Below are 22,205 nucleotides of genomic sequence, written 5' to 3' on the forward strand. Positions count from 1 at the left end.
CCTGATTGGTGTGTCTGATGGTGAGTATATCCACTTTCAGATCCGAATACTAATTATCACATTTCCATGTTACATTCACTTAAGCCACCTTACCTCATATCTGAGGATATAAACCCCTTTTTATTCATTATCCATTGATATACTGGTCTTCCAGATGTCAGGTCTTTTAATAAACATACCAAGAAGCTTTTCTCTATGTACCTGCCTGCATATGAGCAGTGACTAGTCATGTTCTGAATCCTTTGTAGACCTTACCAAGAGCCCAAGAACAACACAATGAGTGGAGTCACTGCAAGCCTGATCTAATGGTCAAATTACCCGACCCCTCCATGTAACCAGAGGTACCAGGTAAGCCAGGGCTACATGTACATACAGTACAAAGAGAAGACTTCTTTTAACAATTTTTTTACTAATTTTATTTGCAATGCAGTATTTCAAGAAGATATATTATTAAATCATTTCCATACATTAATTAGCACTTTACAATCAATGAGGTTTATTACTGGAGACAAATGATATAACAACATAGCTCTGTATAATATACAATCTACAGTTATGCGCTTAGTAACTCCTTTAATAGATATATGCACCGTCTTGTTTGTCTCAGGGGCCTGTCTGCTAGATCTCATCAATGAAAGGTACATGAAGATGTATGTGCTGATTCGCCTCTTTTGTGCATCAGTTCCCAACTCAAGATATATCAGCACCCTTTCAACCTTTCCATCAATGGACCATTGTTGACCACAGTACTGTTCTGAGCAGTCGTTCTTGGCTACAAACTAGTTTTGTTTAAAAAGCATAGGATTTGATCTACGTTACTAATCCAGACTTGCTTTATTATTATTTAACACTAGCATTTTCCCGCAGCTTCACTCGCGTAAATGTCTGTTATTGCTCAGCAGAACTAATTTTACAAAGACAGTAGTGACATCTAATATCATGATGTATATTTTGTAGACATTGATCACAAAATATCTTCCTAAACAAATATTTGCATTTTTTTTTGCTTGGGACGACTAAAGGAGCACATCCACTAGGCCAGTGGTTCTCAAACTCAGTCCTCAGGACCCCACACAGGTCACATTTTTCCAGGTCACACAGCAGGTGCACAGGTGCATTCATTACTCACCAACACATTTTAAAAGACCCACATGTGGAGCTACTTATTCACTTGTGATTCTGTGAGGAGACTTGGAAACATGCACTGTTTGGGGTCCTGAGGACCGAGTTTGAGAACCTGTGCACTAGGCGATATTAATGGACGACTGAACGATAACGACATCGTTATCGTTCAGTCGTGCATTAATCGTGCATGAATCGGGCACTACAATGTCGTTTCTGACATCAATCATCACCTGAACATGCCGGTCAACCTGCCGATAACGAAGATTCACCATGTTCGGGGATGATGGAGGGTGCCTACACTGAACGACTGGAGGGGATGGGGAACGACAGTACAATTAACTCGTGAGCCAGCCAGGTAAAGCTGCCCATGGGAGAAGCTTCTGGTCCTGAGATCTATACCTGCAGCCCGGAGTGTTTGTCCCTGCGACTTGTTGATCGTCATAGCTAAGCAGACGCTTACAGGAAACTTCAGGCGCTTAAATTGAAAAAACAAAATTGTTGGGGATAAGGGGTACACATATTGTAAACACAATGTCACTTGCGCCAGATCCCGTTACAGTCTGTGCCTCAATTAGGTTCCTTTGTAGGGCAATTACTTTAAGTCAGGTTCCGTTGCATAACTTGGGCGGAGACAAGTTCCACAGACGCATGATTGGAACACCAGCTCTCAGTGCAATGCTGTGGGCTGGAAGTCCAGCTGCACTGTCTTGTAGATCCCAAATCCATTGCTACTTAAGCTACAGTAACACTGAAAGTTTGCAAATAACATGTGCAGCGGCTGTATGATATGTAGTTAACGTGTCAAGATAAGCTGTCTGATTAGTGCATAATATATAGTTGGATTTTTTTGCGAAATAGATCTTGAGATATATATGTCTACATATTTGTATATGCATACATATATAACTTTACAATTGGGTTGTGTAATATATATATACACTGTATATTATATATATTTTTATATAAATATATTCATTTTGGACTTGAGGACCCTATGTTATGCCATGGGGGTGACTTTGAGGGTGTACTCTGACTACCGCCTTGAGGGCGGGTAATTCTTGGCTGGATGCGGCCATGCTTCAGCTTTGAGAGCTGGAAGATGTCTTGGCACGATGGGCCTGTAGGCCATGAAGATGAGGCGGCCTTTGGGCTGTGCAGCAGCCTTGAGGGCTGTGATAAACTAGCTTACTGTAGCCAGTGCGGCTAATGTCGCCTGGTTGACACAAGCCAAGGGATCTGACTACCGCCTTGAGGGTGGGTAATTCTTGGCTGGATGCGGCCATGCTTCAGCTTTGAGAGCTGGAAGATGTCTTGGCACGATGGGCCAGTAGGCCATGAAGATGAGGTGGCCTTTGGGCCTTGCAGCAGCCTTGAGGGCTGTGATAAACTAGCTTACTATAGCCAATGGGTGTAGTAGAGATGCAGCCTTTGGGCTGTGGAAGCAGCCTTGAGGACTGGTTGACCTTGGCTAGTTGCAGCCTGGGGGCCAGAGGTGAGATGCAGCCTTTGGGCTGTGGAAGCAGCCTTGAGGGTTGGTCGGCCTTGGCTAGTTGTGGCCTGAGGTCCAGAGGTGAGATGCAGCCTTTGGGCTGAGGAAGCAGCCTTGAGGACTGGTTGACCTTGGCTAGTTGCGGCCTGAGGGCCGGAGGTGAGATGCAGCCTTTGGGCTGTGGAAGCAGCCTTAAGGGCTGGTCAGCCTTGGCTAATTGTGGCCTGAGGGCTGAAGGTGAGATGCAGCCTTTGGGCTGTGGAGGCAGCCTTAAGGGCTGGTCGGCCTTGGCTAATTGTGGCCTGAGGGCTGAAGGTGAGATGCAGCCTTTGGGCTGTGGAAGCAGCCTTGAGGACTGGTTGACCTTGGCTAGTTGCAGCCTGGGGGCCAGTGGTGAGATGCAGCCTTTGGGCTGTGGAAGCAGCCTTGAGGGTTGGTCGGCCTTGGCTAGTTGCGGCCTCTGGGCCAGAGGTGAGATGCAGCCTTTGGGCTGAGGAAGCAGCCTTGAGGACTGGTTGACCTTGGCTAGTTGCGGCCTGAGGGCCGGAGGTGAGATGCAGCCTTTGGGCTGTGGAAGCAGCCTTAAGGGCTGGTCGGCCTTGGCTAATTGTGGCCTGAGGGCTGAAGGTGAGGTGCAGCCTTTGGGCTGTGGAGGCAGCTTTGAGGGCTCTGACCAGGTGAGTACAAGGAGGTAACGTGTCACCGGGTTGATACTGGCGCAGGCATGCTGAATTGCACAACAAGGACACTGGAGTGTGGCCAATGTTGCCGTGTTGACACTGGTGTTGGTTTACTAAATAAAGTTCTAAGGACACTGGAGTGCGACCAATGTCGCCGGGTTGACACTGGCGAGGATGTGCAGTATAGCGCTCTGAGGTCATTTAAGTGTGGCTAATGTCACCTGGTTGACAAACTGGAAAAACAAAACTCTATCACCGGCATGGAGTGAAGGGCTGACTGGAATTTAACAGAAACAGGGCCCAACCAGAGCCAGCCTCCCTATTGAGAGACTAGTGAGCAGCTGGGCTGTGCACAGACAGGATAATCAATGTGTGCACCTGATACTGCACACAGACCGGCAGTAATTAGTGCAGAACCTCAGCAACAACCAAGACTGGAACTGCAAACAATATGCTGCTACCACAGATCCTAACAGGAGGAAGGAGGAGACTTCAGTGAACGCTTGTCCGGCATTCACCCCGCACAGCATTGCCAGCCCGGCGGCTTATGACACCCTGCAAAGTCAGATACAATTGTTTTCGTCTCCAAAGTTCATAAACAGTCCCTAAAAGTATATTTGTCTCAACAAATTATATTTATATACATCTAGTCATTTTTGGCTTTAGGAGCCTGCACACTTCATGCGCCGAATGTCAAACATCTGGTTTTTCCTTTATTGTCCTCTACTTGATGTCCCATTGAGATAATACATACCTAAGTTCTTTCTAGGTGACTAAGCTAAACAATATTGAAAACACAGTCAAAATTCATACCGTAGTTTTTGCCTGATGCCGAAAGGAACAGACAGACAGTAATTCATAAAAAAAAATTTGTCTTCATAGTTCATGCACAGTCCCAAGGAGTACATTTCTCCCCAAAAAATTCTATGTACAGATACAGCCATTACCTTATTATAAGTATAGATATTTTAAAAAACTTAGATACCGTGGAAACACGTGTGCATTTGAGTGTGAAAAGTACAGACAAACTTATGGATTCACCATTAAGACAATTAATGAGATCCATTAATGCAAAGACAATATTTTTCGCTCCCAGCATTGATGTACCAAGCTAATTGTTCCACTCTACGCTCTGGGTGCATAGGTTGTAATTTGAGTCAAATAAAATCTATACAGATGGCTAAAACAGATAATGATATAATAGTATAACTATACACACAAATGATAATGGAACTTTCTTAGAAAGGTTTATTATTATACTAGCTGCCCGGGTTTCTTTTTCTGTCATCAGTCCTCTCTAAATTTCTCCTATCTCACACCCCTCTACCCAAATTTCTCTTCCTTCTATGTTTCTTTCCCATATCTCTATATTTCTCTTTCTGATTTCGCTTTTCTCCCGCTGACACTTTCACTTTTTCTATTCCTCTCTTTATCTTCCACTTCTCTGTCTCTCTTTGTTCTATTATACTTTTTAAATATTTAGACCTGTATGCTGTTCTTACTTGTATTACAAGTTTTTGGCAACTGTTTCATGGACATACATTATCCCGGGAGGGGGAACAGCAGAGAGTCTGACATGCATTTATAATTACCACTTAGCCTTATACATAACGCTCTCGATGCTACTCCTACTATTCACCCCATTCTTCCCGCTGTTAGCAATGGGGACTGATACAGCTTGGACGTGTCCTCCAGTTACAATGGAGACTGGAAAGCATGGTGCCAGTATCCACTCTACACCAACATAGTGGTCAGGAGCTTAATGGGACGTCAACCCTCTGATCTCCTGTCTCATCCGGGTCCCTTATACCCTAATATCGCCCCCCTTATATGTCTGTTCTGCGCAGTATCAGTGGCGGAGGAGTGAACTTAGAGCTGTGAGAAAAGATGATGTCACTATTATCAGCAGTGAGAAATATTATATAGACAAAAATATAAACACATACAGTAGATCAATACATACTTCACAATTTGTAAATCCCTATGGTATGGAAGAATTTGCTCATACGGCAACTAATAAGTGGTACGTTTATGCATTAGTAGGGTTGAGATCCTATTAGCAATAGTCAGCGTATATATATATCCACAAGAGATAGTGAAATTCATAATTCATTTGTGTAATATAAGAGAGGCCAATGAGGCTGAGCACAAATTCTTGTAGGCTAAAATAAGGCCATCAGAGCAGGAAGGTGGGTGCAAAGGTTTACAGTGTCCCTTGGGAGGAGTTGGGTACATCTGGGTTCTTTGTTTTGCATATTATTATCTATGCATGATAAAGAGGCAATTGGTGGGACTATTCGCTTTTTAACCCCAAAAAAGTTCTTAATTTTTCCCTGACCTAAGGGAACTCCAGTTGTCCCTCTGCATCAAAGTGAATTTCTAGGCACAGGGAAGAAGAAACAAATGACTTATGTTCCTAAATAATAGCTGTCCAGGTGCCCACTGCACTCCTATGACTAAGACAAAGTATGAATAACCAAGACTTTTTTTTTTTTTTTTAATACAAGGGCTGGTCCTATAAAGGTACATGGCTGGACTGTGAAGTCTCATTTCACTCTTTCCACCATGTCATTAAGTGTATGTTGTTTTTCTGGGGGTAATAGGCAGACAGGTAGTATTCTATACATGAGGAAACACTATTCTTTTGACTCTGCATTCTTGACTGATGCTAGGAGTGCAGAGTCTTATTTATTTACAAAAAGGAGTTATTTCTACTTCAGGGACCATAGGGTATCCACAGGATACCTTGGGGGGGGGGGGGGTATAGGTGTGACGTCAGTCGCTGGGCACCATAGAGTTAAGCTTTTCAGCCTCCCAGGATGCACTAGGGTCCCCCTCCTATACCCCGCCCCCGAGCCAAGGCACCTCAGTTTAGTTTGGAGCCCGGCCGGCGTCGGGTGCACCTGTCGGAGTGGGGGCTAGAAGAGCCCCTGAAGCTTTCTTCAGTGCAGCTGTGGCTGCACATCTGGATGTACAGCATGGACAGTCAGTCCTGACGTCCATGCTGTCTTCCCTACACCCCCGCCGGTACCAGAACGCCGGTACCGATCCGGGGATGCTGGTGAGCATCTGGGGTCACAGCTAGCGGTGACCCCAGATGTTCCGGACCATGGCCAGATCCAAGGGGGACAAAGGTAAGCAGCGGGGTCCCGCGGTGGGTCTCCGCTGGTCACATGGTCCTAAGTCCCCAGGCAGGGGGCTCCCTGGGGACTGGCTGCAGCGTGGAGCCAGGCGACCAACCTGCGCTTTCCACTACCCCCTGGGACAGCGGACTGCAGCAGAGCGGTAGCGCTGCGGCGTCCCAGGGGTTAAATGCATGCCAGGGGAGCGCGCCTTCCCTGTCTCACAGCCGGCGCCTCCCCCGCTGCACACAGCCCTCTCTGCATGCTGCCGACTGGTCCTGTGGCAGCGCTCCTCCCCCAGGCCAGAATCCTCTCTGCTCCTCGGCGGCCATCTTCTCCAGAACGCATGGTGAACGCTGCTGGAAGCGCTGGACGGAAGCATCGTGGTCTGGGTCCCCCCGCATACCTCTCCTCCGCTGTGGCTCAGGTCTGTGTATGCAGCGCTGTGTCCTACCAGGCCCTGTGTCTGTGTAGTTGAGTGATCAGCGCTGTTAGTGCAGGAATTGTTATTTCTCTGCATTGTATGTGACTGTGCTAGCGCTGCCTGTAACTTTTCTTCTCTAAACTGTCAGCTTTATTACTGTCCCTGTTCTTTCTGCTAAAGCCCTTGCGGTGCGGTGCTGCAGGGTGGTCTCTCGCCTATTTAATACTTAATTGGTGAGAGAGGTCACATACGTGGTGCCATCATGTCTGAAAGTGATTTTCCCCTCCGGCTACAGTGTACCACGTGCAAAGTACCGTTAGCGGAGGGGGAGGGTAGCGCGGAGGGCCTTTGCCGGCAGTGTTTGTCCATGGCGCGGCCTATTACGGTTACAGCACCGGTACAGGAGCCGCCCTGGGCTTGTTTCGCTCAGGCGTTAACAGCTTTAGTGGGCCAGTTAGCTCCGCAGCCCGCGTTTACTCCGATGGGTTTGTCCCAGCAGTCTGTGGTGTCGTCACCCATGCAGGGGTTCCCACGACAATTGGTGGTACCCCACAGTCTCCCTATTTCCCCGCACCCGGGTTCTCAGGAGCCAGCGTGGGTTAACTCCCTGACGAGTTCTGTACAGCACTTGTCGGATGTGTTGCAAGGGGAGTCTGTGATGCGGCCTCATAAAAGGCCGGTGGCGTCTCTGTCCGCTCCTTATGAGGATGACGAAGGGACGTCTGATGATGGGGAGATTCTGGATCCTTACGATCAGGAACCTCTCCATACTAAGGACGCTGATGCTAAGTCCAGAGTATATATTCCTGGCCTTATTCGGGCGGTCCGCACAGCCTTGGTGATTGAGGACGAAGTTCCCCCAGCGGCTAAATCTAAGTATGCCTTTTTCAAAGATGTGAAGGGCGATGCCACAGTCTTTCCTCTTTCGGGTCAGTTGGTGGACCATTTAGAGGAGGCGTGGAAACAACCTGGCAAAAGATACCAGCCGCAGAGACGCCTGGCGGTGGCTTATCCGTTCGCGGATAATTATTTTGCTAAGTGGGAATCCCCTCCACAGGTGGATTCTCACGTGACCCGTCTTGTCCGTAGTGCCACATTGCCGATGCCATCCATGTCCTCCCTTAAGGATGCTACGGACCGCAAGGTAGAAATCTGCCTGAAGTCCGCTTATTCCCTTGCAGGGGGGGCAGCACGGCCGGCTATGGCCATTTGCTGGGTTGCCAGAGCGATGGAGCGCTGGGCGGATTCATTAGAGGCTTCTTTTGAATCCGACTGTCCGGCCGAACAGGCGGAGTTGATTGGCAATCTCCGTGATTCGGCCACCTACATCAACGAGGCGGCTCTAGACATTAATACTCTGGTGTCTAGAATTTCTTCAGCAGCGGTAGCTGCTCGTCGCACCTTGTGGCTGCAATCCTGGAAGGCGGACGCAGATTCCAAGAAAGGTCTGGAAGCGTTGCCGTTTACCGGAGAAGTTCTCTTCGGTCCGGATCTGGATAAGATTGTGGCCACGCTGGCGGCAGCCAAATCTGCTTGTCTCCCGTCGGCCGCTGCTCCTTCTGGTTCTGGACCATCGTCCTTTCGGTCATCTAGGGCCCAGGGCAGGCCCAAACCACAGTCGTTTCCTCGACAGGCTGGCCCTAAGAAATCGGTCAAGCCCCGGAAGCAGGCATGGAGTACCAGACGTCCGGCCCCCAAGCCAGATGACAAGCCTGCGGCCTGACGGTCCGGGCCTCCCTTTGGGGGATCCCAGGGTGGGAGGCCGCCTGCTACAGTTCGCCCAGTGTTGGTCGACCACTACGACAGACACTTGGGTTCTGGAGGTGGTTTCCCATGGATACGCCCTCTCCTTCTGGCACAGACCCCCGGCTCGCTTCTTCACCACGGGTCTACCATCAGACCGGAAGAAGGCTACGGAGCTGCGGAAGGTATTGCACACTATGCTCCAGGCTGGAGTTATAGTGCCTGTTCCATTCTCCCAGAGGGGCCAGGGTTTCTATTCAAATCTATTTTTGGTACAGAAACCCAATGGGTCATATCGTCCGATTCTCAACCTCAAAGCACTCAACAAGTCTTTGCGGGTCCCGAAGTTTCGGATGGAGACCCTACGGTCCATCATTCTGGCGCTGGAACCTGGGGACTACTTGGTGTCATTGGACATACAGGACGCTTACCTGCATGTCCCTATTCTTTTGCTCCATCAACAGTTCCTCAGGTTTGCAATCCGCAGCGACCACTTCCAGTTTCGGGCGTTACCTTTTGGCCTGGCAACAGCACCACGTGTTTTCACCAAGGTGATGGCGGTCATGGCGGCTTCTCTGCGGCTGCAGGGAGTCCGCATGTTGCCGTATTTGGACGACCTGTTATTGGTGGCAGGATCTCCAGAGCTCCTGTTACGCCACTTGGACCTGACCATTGCACTGCTGCAACGGCACGGCTGGCTAATCAACTGGCAGAAGTCCACTCTAATCCCGTCTCGGAGGATTCTGCATCTTGGAGCCTTATTGGACTCGGGACAGCAAAGGATCTTCGTGATGGAGGACAAGATCTCTGCTTTACAGTCAAGGGTGCGCAGTTGCCTGCACAGCCGCCGGGTGTCCTTACACTCGGCGATGAGGTTACTGGGCTCCATGGTGTCGGTGTTCGACATGGTGGAATACGCCCAGTTTCACTCCAGACTTCTGCAGCACCTGATCCTGTCCAAGTGGAACGGGCTGCCTCAGTCTCTGAAGTCCCAGACGATTGTGCTCACCCCGGAGGTTCGCCTGTCCCTTGCGTGGTGGTTACAGACGACCCACCTCAACAAGGGACGTCCGTTCTGGGTTCCAAATTGGGTCCTGTTGACAATGGACGCCAGTCTTCGGGGCTGGGGAGCAGTTTCGGGTCCACACTTGTTCCAGGGCAGGTGGACGCCGACAGAAGCGGAGCTTCCAATAAATATCTTGGAACTCCGTGCGGTCTTCAATGCTCTCCAGCAGGCACAGCGGTTTCTCCAGGGTCGCCCGGTGCAGGTCCAGTCGGACAACGCTACCACCGTGGCCTACATAAACAGGCAAGGAGGAACTCGCAGTCGGGCGGCTCTCGTAGAGGTCTCTCGGATCCTGGTTTGGGCGGAGCGCAATCTTCCGGCCATATCAGCGGTCTTCATCCCGGGAGTGCTAAATTGGGAGGCGGACTTTCTAAGTCGCCAGGACGTTCATCCGGGGGAATGGTCCCTGCACCCGGACGTTTTTCAACTACTGGTGGACAGGTGGGGTCTTCCAGAAATCGACCTCATGGCGTCCCGGCACAACAACAAGTTGCCGGTGTACGGGTCTCGCACAAGAGACGAAGGGGCGTCTCTGGTGGATGCTCTGTCCGTCCGGTGGACGTTCCGGTTCGCATACCTGTTCCCTCCGGTCTCCCTTCTTCCACGGGTAATCCGGAAATTCAAACAGGAAGGAGGGACGCTCCTGTTGATAGCTCCCGCGTGGCCCAGACGGCACTGGTTCTCAGACCTTCGGGGTCTGTCCGTGGACAGTCCTCTGCGGTTGCCGCTACGACCGGACCTTCTGTCTCAGGGTCCTTGCCTTCACCCGGACCTGACTCTGCTGTCTTTGACGGCGTGGCTGTTGAGACGGCCATGCTGAGGTCCCGGGGGTTTTCCAGCTCTGTGGTGCGTACCATGTTACGAGCTCGGAAACCGTCTTCCGCGAGGATATACCATCGCGTGTGGCATACGTTCTTCCAGTGGTGCCGACCGAGAGGTTATGCACCGCTGGAGTTTCGTCTGTCTCAGATTCTCGCCTTCCTGCAAGCGGGACTAGATCATGGGCTTCGCCTTGCTTCTTTGAAGGTACAGGTTTCGGCCCTATCTGTCTGGTTTCACCGTAGGATTGCTACAATCCCGGATGTGCGCACCTTTATGCAGGGTGTTCTCCGCATTCAGCCACCCTTTGTTCCACCTGTGGCGCCTTGGGATTTGGCTGTGGTCCTGAGGGCTCTCCAAGGACCGCCGTTTGAACCACTGGGCTCAGTGGATCTTAAATGGCTAACAGCTAAGACTGTTTTCCTTCTGGCCATTGCTTCGGCCAGACGTGTTTCTGAGTTAGGGGCTCTTTCTTGTAGACCCCCTTTCTTGGTTTTTCATGGGAACAGGGCAGTGCTCCGCACTCGGCCCGAGTTTCTTCCCAAAGTTGTTTCCCAGTTTCATGTTAACGAGGAAATAGTTGTTCCGGCCTTTAACTCACCGGGTCTTTCCCTGGGTGAGGCCTCTTTGGATGTTGTGCGGGCCTTAAGGACTTATGTTGACCGCACTTCTTCGTTTAGGAAGTCGGACGCTTTGTTTGTCCTCTATGGCTTCCGTAAAAAGGGTTGGCCTGCTTCAAAGCAAACTTTGGCAGCCTGGATCCGTATGGCTATTTCTGAAGCTTATCTTCATGAAGGCCTACCGGTCCCTCCTTCTCTGAAGGCTCATTCCACTAGGTCTGTGGGTCCTTCGTGGGCAGCTCGACGTGGTGCCTCGGCAGTTCAGATCTGCAAGGCTGCTACGTGGTCCTCTGTCCATACCTTCGTGAGGTATTACAGGTTTAACACCTTCGCCTCTCAGGATGCTTCCTTCGGGCGGCGGATTCTCCTTTCTGCACAGGAGCGTCCCCACCCTTAAAGGATACTGCTTTGGGACATCCCCAAGGTATCCTGTGGATACCCTATGGACCCTGAAGTAGAAAATATGAGATATGGTAAGAACTTACCCTTGTTATCTCTATTTCTACGAAGTCCATAGGGTTCCACAGGACTCCCGCCCTGTCGCACCTGTGCTGCAGATGGGCTTTGCTCTGGTCACCGGTTTTCCGTCTCCCTCTGGTGAGAATGTGATTCTTGTATGTGTCCAGATCTTTTTTCTCTCTCTTCCTTCTCCTCCTCCGGCCTATGGCTTGATAACTAACTGAGGTGCCTTGGCTCGGGGGCGGGGTATAGGAGGGGGACCCTAGTGCATCCTGGGAGGCTGAAAAGCTTAACTCTATGGTGCCCAGCAACTGACGTCACACCTATACCCCCCCCCCAAGGTATCCTGTGGAACCCTATGGACTTCGTAGAAATAGAGATAACAAGGGTAAGTTCTTACCATATCTCATATTTTATTAACAACAAAATGACTGAAGCACACAGCTCTTTGCATAGCATATTTTGCAAGAAATCGCACTGTGCATATCCTGGAAACGGAAGAATACATAGGAAGAACTGTGTCATTCTCTAGCACCCACACCCGCCTCTGTCTGGTGTCTGGACACATTGGATGGGGGGGGGGGGGTTCTAATCTAGATACAGTAAGGGAGACTTCAAGTATTTGTAGACCAGCAACTAGACGTATATAGTAATGTATACATCTGAGACAGCTGTGCTAGTTGTGTTGGAAGGAGTGCGATCCTGCACTGCCTCATGTACTTCTGGGACTAAATGTACTGTAATTTGAATTTATCTAGTCCAGAGAGGGCCATCAATAATGCTATTAAACACCACTTTATCAGGGATCTGATTGAGAATGCTTTAGCTAGTGCAGTTTATGTATACAGTGAAATGCTGACCAAAAGTCTGATTTCTCCATGCTCAGAGTATTTTCTTGCAGGAATATGTACTGGAACATATTTGAATTGTTGATGATTTATTTTGTAATGTCTTTGCATGACCCTTAATGTTTTTAATTGCAGGAGACACATCAAATGTTGTGTAATGCTCATGTTATGTCATACTTACCAACTCTCCATGATCGTCAGGGAGACTCCCTGAAATAGTAGCAATCTCCCTGATTGCACCTTAATCCCATTATGAAGCTGTAATGTATATATATATATATATATATATATATTAATATGGGATCATAGTATAATTCCCCTGAATTGTTTCTAAGGCACAATGATCCCTAAAGCTACATACATTTTCAAATGTACTACTGCTTACGCCACTGCTCAGAGCAGTGGCGTAAGTTCATCCCAGACGCAAGTTATAATTTCGACAGGCTATAGATAGAAGAAGGTGGCAGCTGATGGTCTGACATGGAGCTCTCCATTAATGTATGGTGGCGTCTCAGGTGCCGGGAAGGAGTGCCATGTATTGGGCGGCCGTGACGGTACAATTCCGGGTACATAGTAACAGCTCTAAGTGGGGTGAATATGTTGTGGACAATGGAGGAGGTGCCCCTTCAGAGCTGGAGCCCGGCGGCAGGCGCATCCATTGTCTCTCATAGTTCTGCCCCTGGCTCAGAGTATTTTCTTGCAGGAATGTGTACTGGAACATATTTGAATTGTTGATTATTTATTTGTAATGTATTTGCATGACCCTTCATGTTTTTCATTGCAGGAGACACACCAAATGTTGTGTAATGCTCATGTTATGTCATGTGATGGAAGGCAGTCTTGAGTGAGGGATGTTGGAAGGATTGCGCACCTGTCCTGTATCTTATCAAGTACCCTGCAAGGTAAGCTGACTCAGCGGTAAATAGGACCTGCTGAAACTCAGCCAGGCCCGATCTCTGACATGCTCACAGCTGCAGAACCATACAGAGCCCATACTGGACACTGCAAGTACACTGGTATCACCACTGCCATAGTGAGGAGCAATAGTGCTACCATCCGCCAGTGCACTTATCTCTATCATGCCCAGCGCACTACAACACCCAGCAACAACCTAAGCTGAAGGCTGCTCATATATCTATATTTGCATACTGCTGTTACACTTGTGACATACCGGTGTCTTATGCTACTTGTTCTACCGGATTCAATAAATCTATGAACTAGTTAAGCTATACCACGTCTGGATTAAACGCCACCAGCACCAACAACTGTGTTACATATTCAACATCACACGTACCTTGGCCAGGTATATTGTATCCTGGCATAGTCTTCTGTCTGGAGGCCTATTGTACCCAGCACATCTGCTTGCACTTCACACTCTGCTGACAGGTCATAAACTCAGCGGTCACATCACCAGCATTGTGTTAATTATTTACTCTTCCAATAGGACCAGAGTGTTGTCACAGACTACTCTCATACTTGCCGACTTTCAGCTCCCTCCCTCCAATCAGGCTTCCATGGCGGGGGGAGGCATGGCAATGATGCAGCATAGGGGGTGGAGCATGGGTGTGACAGCGTGATCATGGCCCCGCCCCCTCTCCACAATGCCGAGATTAACGGCATTGTGAACCAGGGGACGGGGCCACGAGGATGAGACTCTGCGTGAATCGTGTCACCGGCCCTCCCGCTGCAGGGGTTTCTATTTTAACCGCAGGGGGTGGCAGCGGGTCAGCGGGAAAATTGGGAGGGTAGGCAAATATGATTACTCTGCTAAAAAGTTGATGATGATGACTGATACCAGCGCTAGCGAACAGTTTGTGATGGGCTAACTGCGAGTGGTAAGGTGCAGGCACCGGGGAGGGAGAGTTAGGGTTATGGTAAGGAGAGGGGTAGGGTTAGAATACTGACCAACAGGTGTCTGCATACTAACCCTGTCGGGATTCTCACTGCTGGAATCCTGTACCCACCCTGTATAATATACATTGCCCCGAGTCCATCCGCACACTACAGCTGACACATACAGTATATGCCTCAGGGCGAGGTAGCTCCTCTAATGCATGGGGTAGCTGTTCATGTTTATAGGGGATTGTCCAGAAAAGTAAGTTTACTTAGTAATTAGGTTGTTGGCTTGCTGCAGACACAAAGCAATGTGAAATGCATATCCTACTCACTCTGCTTTATCACCACAGACAAGCTTTCATTTTGATGGACAGGTAACTCCTTTATTGCCCAGTCACATTTATGTGCTCTGCTTTTTATGTTGCATGAATACGTAGAAATTAATCAGGTGTTTTTGGAATGAATAGCCCACAGTACCCTAAGTCCATGCCAAATTTTCACAAACTGGGAAACCTAGTAAAGACGCTGCCAGCGGAGTGATGAGAGCAGCTAACCTCCAGCTAAAGCTGAAACTGTGTAATAGTAATAACAGCGCTAGAAAAATCTAATGAGGTAGCATACGGCTTTATAAAATGATAACGTATTTAGCATACTTGCAAAACCCAAAAATATATAGAACACGTTCAGAATAAACAAAATTATATTCAGAAGAGATAATATATATCCTATAAATACAAGGGGCAGTTGCTGATATAATATAAATACTTATATTCAATGGAGAGGCATAAATCCAATACAGGGATCACTGTAGGCAGGTTGGACTGATCCTAATTTAACTGTGTGTTTTTAAATGAGGACTAAGGGTCTGATTAAGAGATAGTTGGTAATGCAGCCGCAGCAGCTCTTGCGGGAATATGCAAATTATAATTTCAGCCTTCACTTTGTACTTGGGGCCTGATTCAGACCCGTTCGCTAGGCTGCGTTCGCTCGTAGCTGCCGATGGTTTGCAATGTGCGCATCGCAGTGACCTAACTAGTCCATGCGATCGGGAAGCGTACACTCGCTGCTCATAGCCAGCTCACTAGAATGAGTGACAGGACAAGCCATTTATGGGAGGTGACAGGGGATGGCCGATGGAAACGGAGGTGTGGCGGTGCAAACGTAGGCGTGTCTGAGCGTCTTAACGCCGTTTAAGAGGCGAGCAATATTAAGATGCAGCATCATAGTACACGTCACATGGCTAAATTTCACACTGAAGCACTCGCAGTGTTTGAGGTAGGGCATGAGCAACCACAAGTGCTGCGATCACATCCGATGGTACTCAATGTTACCGATGGTTGCATGCACTTCCTGGAGATGACATGCATAAGTGGGCGCCTTAATACAGACTAGTGGGCGTCTAAATATACCCTGCGATTGCACGCCAAGACTTGGTGGGCATACTATTGCCTTGTTGTGCGATCGCGGGATTTGCTTACTTTGGCTGCGTGCAAACACATCTAGCGAGCGGGTCTGAACTCGGCCCTTGGTGCAATAGAGTGTACAAGCATTGAATCAACCACTTTCTGGCTGCATGGCTTGTACATTTGCGATGGAAGTTGTAAACACTCCAACATCAACGCCTGGGATCTACTCTAGCTCCTCTTGTCAAATACATAGCTTCTGAATCTGTGGATTTGCTATTGAGAATGCAACTTCATTCCCAGACACGCCCATATGAACTACCATAACACGCTCGCTAGCAAGCGACCGCTCGATGCAGACTATGTTCGCTAATGTGCACATGCGTGTAGTTCGCAGTGCGCATGCACAAACTAGTACGAGCGATCGGAATGTGCTCGCTCGCCCTGCAAAGACAGCCCAGTGGAATGAGTGACAGGAGAGGCTGTTTGTGGGTAATAACAGGGGCAGGCCAGTAGTAACGGGGGAGTGGAGTTGCGGACGCAGGCATGCCAGAGTGTTTCAACGCCGTTTCTAGGGCGTGCATAATTAACAGGCAGCGTCATAGTACACGTTACCTGGTTGAATAATACACTGATGTGATCGCAGTGCTTGTGGTAGGTTACAGTCAACCAAAAGCGCTGCGGTCAGATCCGATGGAACCCGATGGTAGTATATACTTCCTGGAGATGACGTACGCTAGTGGGTAGCTAAAGACAGGCTGGTGGGCATCTGTAAGCAAAAAGTGATCGCTCGCCAAGACATAGTGGGCTTGCTTATGCCTTGGCATGCGAGAGGCTGCCTTAACGTCACTTAGCTGAATTTCCATACACTGGAAGGGAGCGGCCGCATCTAGCGAGCGGGTCTGAATCAGGTCCAGAACCTTTCTGCGATCACTTTAGGTCACCTTCACACGGAACTCGCAACTAATTTTCGATTACCAGAGTTATGCGTGTGATGAACAGTCTTTGCCAGGATAGAGTTTGCCGAACAAAGTTTGCATCAGCTGACGGCCCCCAGGAATAAGATCTCGTCCTGACCATTGGTGACAGGTCCCTGGATACTGGCACTTAGGCTGGTCTACGCAGATTGTTTTTAACTTGAATGTACGGAATTGTATTTTTATTACATAAAATTTGATATTTTTACAATTATGCGCTCCTTTTTCTCCTAGGAAGAAACTTACATATCTGGGAGTGTCAAAAGTATGTGAACCTTTGCTTTCAGTATCTGGTGTGACCCCCTTGTACAGAAATAACTGCTTCTAAATGTTTTCGTAATTGTTGATTACCGGAAACATCGGCATTGAGGAATTTTACTCCATTCCTCCGTACAAGGCTTCAACTCTGTTATGTTGGTTGGTTTCTTCCCATGAACTGCTCGCTTCAGGTCCTTCCACATTTCAATTGGATTAAGGTCAGGACTTTCCTTTAGAATATTCTGGTATAAGTCAGAATTCATTGTCCCATCAATGATGGCAAGTCGTCCTGAGCCAGATACAGTAGCTGAGTGGCACATTTGTCAGCTGCCAAAAGGATGTGTATAGTGGAAGAATTGCATTCCCAGCTGTTCTTTGACCACTTTCTCCTCAATTGATACTCTATTACATTTATCTCCATAGTGGATACATTTGCTAATAAATTGCATTCATCACCATATTGGATACGTTCCATGCTATAACCACAATTTCAGATGTGGATACGCATATGAATCATCCCTCATATACTCTTTGTGTGTTTGCCAGCGATATACTACAGTCATTATATTGATATGTGATGTTTTAAATACGTGTATATTTATATTCTTTATGTGAACTTTTTTATTATTAAAATAGGAGATTGTTTATCCCTTATTTGAGCGTGGTACTGTGTGATAAGCGCAACCTATTATCTTATTTTGTCCTGAGCCAGATGCAGCAAAACAGGCCAAAATCATGATACCACCAACACCGTGTTTCACAGGGGATCGGTATGATATATGACCGGCGGTTCAAATCCAGACGCCGGAAGACCGGCACCAGTGAAGATCCCGACAGCAGCTAAGGTAAGTACTAACTAACCTAACCCCCACCCTCTACACCTCCCTTAGGGTTGCCCAACCCTAACCCCCCCCCAAGTGCCTAACCCTCCCTTCCCCACAGCCTAAACCTAAGTCTCCCGGGGAAGGGGGGGGTGCCTATCCCTAACCAACCCCCCCTTCCCCTAGCCTAATCCTCCTGGGAGGGTGCCTAACCCTAAGTTGCCCCCGGAAGCCCCTAACTTAACCCCCCCCCCGCGCGGCTGTCCTGGCCCAGCCTTCCTTCGATCGGGATGCCGGGCTTCCGGGTAGGTAAAATGACATGCGTCGGGATTTCAACGCCTGTCATTAGACCCTTGCAGGGATTAGACAGTCGGGATGCCGAAGGTTGTTTTATTCTCTAAGAGCCCTATTGCTGTCTTTTGACATAACATGGGAACTATTAAGAGAAAAAAAACCTCCAGACAAAGCAGGGAGATGGAGAAATCAAGTAAAACTGACCAAGAAAGCAGAGAGACACAGAGGAAAGCAGGCAGGCCAGACAAAACAATCCAAGAGAGAGGTGAGAATAAACAACACATTTGTAGCAGGAGTACAGAGAGGCTGAGACAGGTTTACTGGATTTCTAAAAAAGTAAAGAGATCAGTTCATAAAAGCATGTAGCAGATGCCTCAGATTTTGGCGAGTGAGACATAGGAGAAATGTTGATATTGCTGAAGATCCAGAGGAGGGATGCAGTCATTGGGCAGGCCAGGCAAACCTTTCAAAGAAAGAGTTGAGCCAAAAGAAATCATGCAAAGCAGCTATACAGAGACGCTGGGACAGGTTTGCAGGATTTCTAAAAAAAGAGGAAAAATCAACTCATAACATCAATTAGTATAGGCCAACCAGGCATCCCACCTGTTCAGCAAGCTGCAGAAGAGCTGCTCTATGCCCACCAGCCACAGCACAGAGACCGTCCCTTTAACAGTGAAAGCATTTACTTTCCACTCACTACTTGGAGAGGGAGGATATGGCAAAGTGATGCTGGCAACAGATGCTATTCGTGGGAAAAGAGTTTCAGTTAAAATCTTAAAGAGAGCATTAATAGAGTATGAGTGTATGACAGTTTGGTAGAGTGTCGGGTTCTTGAATTGGCACATGAGAGCATTTTTCTGAAACATGGTTATGCAGCCTTCCACACAGAGAGCTATCTATACTGTGTAATGGAACTGGCTGGCAGAGGGGATCTGTTCAATTTCATTAATGAGACATCAGAGCTGGACTTCACCACAATACAATTTAAAGCTGCTGAGCGGGTTTGTGGATTGCAGTTTATGCATTCAAGCGGGATCATTCATCGAGACATACAATTGGATAACATTTTGCTGACCACAGGAGGTCATGTTAAAATCACTGACTGTGGTCTGGCCCTATTGAATTTTTATGGAGAAACATATGCCACAGACTTTGGTGGGACACCTGGCTATAATGCTCCAGAAATGATAATCTGCCAGCCATACAGTGCAGGTGTAGACTGGTTCGCATTTGGTGTTATTTTATATATACTCACCATAGGATCGTACCCTTTCCATGGAGAGTCAACATCAGAGGTAGAGACAATGATCCTTGAACAAGAACCAGCATACCCAGGCCTTACTGATCCTGTAACTGAAGACTTTTTAACAAAGCTCCTGTGCAAAGTACAGTCCCTCCAGCTCGGGGTAAATGATAATGTGCGAGAACACCTTTTCTTCTCTTTAATTAACTGGGAAGAGACAGAGACTGGAAAAACTGCATCCACAGTCACACTGTACAAGGACTCCATGGATCTAGACAAAAATCAGGAAATTCCTGTGCCCCATAGTGAAGTTTACAAAGAACCAATTACTGCCACGAACCATAGGCTTTTTGATAACATTCAATTCATGTGCCCCATATGGGGTGAAACTTATCATAATGTGCCCATGGAAGCAGATTGTCACAATCCGGTGAAAGTGATCCTCTGTGGAGGACGGTGAGCCGGGGGGTTCAGGTGACTATCAGAGTGACTGTGGCTAGGTCTCCTATTTGCGGCCGAACCCAGGTTTGGCTAGACCTGCCCAGAGGCGCGGAGTCTAGCTCACTTGGTGGTTTTCTCCAGTGACCCCTCCAATTGGGATTTGGTTTTCCGCTGCACCAAGTGAGCAGGTCGCGGCCCTCTGGACAGGTACCTGGGAATGGCAGAAGACCGTAAACTATATTACGTTAAGTTATTGCTAGAACACTGGAGATACACTGGAACACAATTAGAAATCCTGATCACCGGCTTGCATGAGATTACTGAGAATGTACTAAGAATCACTAAGAAATCCAGGAGCTGACTAGCTCAGCAGCTCAGGGAGATGTGGACACAGGCAGGTACTGGAGTTTGCTAAATATGCAGGAAAACACAAACATATACTAGGGATTGCACATACAAGAGTAGAGTGGACTCAAGGAATATATTGGGAATGCTAGAAATGTGGTACTGGACAAAGGCCAAATACTGGGAGAGCTAGAAATGCTGGTAATGGGCAAAGGCAAAATACTGGGAATAATTACATATGCAGGTGCAGATTGCACAGACAAGACATATAGAGAAGATAGGCATACACTGGGAGAGTGCTAACTGCAAGTGCAGATTTGCATTGACAAGACACAGAGCAGATTGACACAGACATGTGCTGGGAGGACCAGCTGTGAGCTAATTAATACCAGCAGGTAATCTGACACTTCAGTGATACAGGGTAATAGCCACGGAAAGCTGCAATAGAATTAGCAGCACATATACAAGACACACAGGGAAGGGACATGAAACACTGAAGTACTGTGAGAAAGCTAAAGTCTCAGAGTAAGGTTTAGCATGGAAGCTAATACAGGAAACTGGGAAACTGTGAGCAGGCTGAAGCAACATGCTGAAGGATTTAGCACAGAGAAACAGTGGGAGTAACACAGGCACTTGGAATAATGAAGTTGAACAGCGTCTTCCTGGAGTTCTGGAGGCAGATTTATACCCATGGGTAGCAGATTACTGGAGCACAGCATCAGCTGACTGAAATCATGCTACCATAGGTTAGGAGTACTGTCACATGAGAGGAACTGTCATGGCGGCGCCCATGATGGGAACTCCGATCCCCAGCACACACAGCCGACCATGGAAGCTCGCAAAAAGCACCTAAGGCAGAATACTCAGCCCACATCCATCACTGCACCAGACGTCTGACCGCAAGGAAGTCAGGGGAAGCTGGCAAGGAGGTGAGAGAGGTCGATCCTAGGCTGAACCCTGACACAGATACTATACCATCAGATGAAGACCTACACTAACACAGAAAACTTTGCAGTCCTAAAAACATCTTTTCTACTGCTGTGTGTGTGATGCCTGCCCCGACCTTAGCTATGTCCCCGGAAATGCACTGTTTGCCGCCTGCCCGACCTCTGCTACATCACTGGAGATGCAGTTTGCAGTCTGCCCTGACCTTGGCTACATCCCTGAAGATGCACTGCCTGCTGCCTGCCTTGACTTTGGCTACGTCCCACTGTCTGCACAGTGCCTCGACCTTGGCTTCGTCCCCCATGTCTGCCACCTTGCTACATCCCTTGAGATGCACTATCTGTCACCTGCTCCAACCTTGGCTACATCCCAGGAGAAGAATGGTTTGCCTCCTGCCCTAACCTCGGCTACTTCCCAGGAGATGCACTGTCTGCTGCCTGCCCCAACCCATGCTTCATCCCTGAAGATGCACTGTCTGCCACCTACCCTGACCTCATCAATGTTCCAGGAAAAGCACGGTGTACCACCTACCCCAACCGTGGCTACATCCCAGAAGATGTCTGCCACCTGTCCAGACCTCGGCTACATTCCTGGAGATGCACTGTGTGCAGCCTGCCTTGACTTTGGCTACGTCCCAGTATATGCAATGTCTGCCGCCTTCCCCGACTATGGCTACGTCCCAGGAGATGCACTTTCTGCCGCCTACCACGACCTTGGCTAAATCCCTGGAGATGCACCGTCTGCCATCTGCCTCAATGTTGGCTCTGTCCCTGGAGATGCACAGTCTGCTGCCAGCACCAACCTGGGCTATGTCCCATGAGATGCACTGTATGCTGCATGCCCAGACCTCAGCTACATTTCAGGAGATGCACTGTCTGTCGCCTGTCCCGAACTCTGCTCCATCCCTGGAAATGCACTGCCTGCTGCCTGCCCTGACCTCGGCTATGTTCCTGGAGATGCACTGTCTGCCGCCTGCCCCGACCCCAGCTATGTTCTTGGAGATACACTGTCTGTCACCTGCCTCGACCTCAGCTATGTCCCTGGAGATGCACTGTCTGCCGCCTGCCCTGACCTTGGCTATGTTCTTGTAGATGCACTATCTGCCGCCTGCCCCGACCTCAGCTATGTCCCTGGAGATGCACTATTCTTTTACTGAATTATATACATTACTCACTTAAAATAAAGTTTAAAAAATAAATAAAAGGTGTCTTGCTTATTTACTTTGCTTCAACCCCAAAATAGGAACA

The 22,205-nt window shown here is 48.4% G+C and overlaps 1 pseudogene; it reads left to right on the forward strand.

Annotated features, from left to right (window-relative positions):
- Nucleotides 1-18,617: 18,617 nt before the first annotated feature.
- Nucleotides 18,618-21,679, forward strand: LOC148521455 (protein kinase C delta type-like; annotated as a pseudogene).
- Nucleotides 21,680-22,205: the final 526 nt, after the last annotated feature.

This window comes from Taudactylus pleione, unplaced genomic scaffold, assembly GCF_031769625.1.
Source record: "Taudactylus pleione unplaced genomic scaffold, aTauple2 ptg000162l, whole genome shotgun sequence".
Lineage (NCBI taxonomy): Eukaryota > Metazoa > Chordata > Amphibia > Anura > Myobatrachidae > Taudactylus > Taudactylus pleione.